The following is a 593-nucleotide window of genomic DNA, read 5'->3' on the forward strand; positions in this document are numbered from 1 at the left end:
AAAAAAAAAAAATGTTTATTATTAACTCCTTTGTCAAAATGTTTTGAGGCAGCTAATTCTTCAGGAAATATAGTATGGTTCACTGCCAGTTAGAATGAATTAATGCTCTATTTTCCCCAGGAAATATCTCACACCTGTTTCTAATATTTGTTTCTTTGGACTAACTCCACGCATTTGGTTCACTGATTTCTCCTTTTTATGTCTGANAAAAAATAAATGCATTTCTTCCATATAATAAATGAAATATGTAAATGACATGATGCAACTCAAACCAAAACATTCAACAAGTAGTTTACTCAATGCCACATTAAAATCCTTTTATGAATGAGGGAGCATGTAAAAAATTTATAAAACTAAACATTAAATGCTGTAACATTTTGCCATAAAACTTGAGTATAGGACAAGTATAAAACAGATTATAAGATTTCCATATAATAAAAATGTACTTCACATATAAGCTTAGGCTTAGAGGATATACCATCGGGAAATAGATGGGGAGTAAAACATATTTTTTGTGGTTTCATAGTTGCCTAAAAGTCTTTTATGCAGGTATACGGGCTTTGGAAAAGTTGGCTTGAAATAAAAAAAAAAAA

Source organism: Galeopterus variegatus, unplaced genomic scaffold, assembly GCF_000696425.1.
Source record: "Galeopterus variegatus unplaced genomic scaffold, G_variegatus-3.0.2 Scaffold15305, whole genome shotgun sequence".
NCBI lineage: Eukaryota > Metazoa > Chordata > Mammalia > Dermoptera > Cynocephalidae > Galeopterus > Galeopterus variegatus.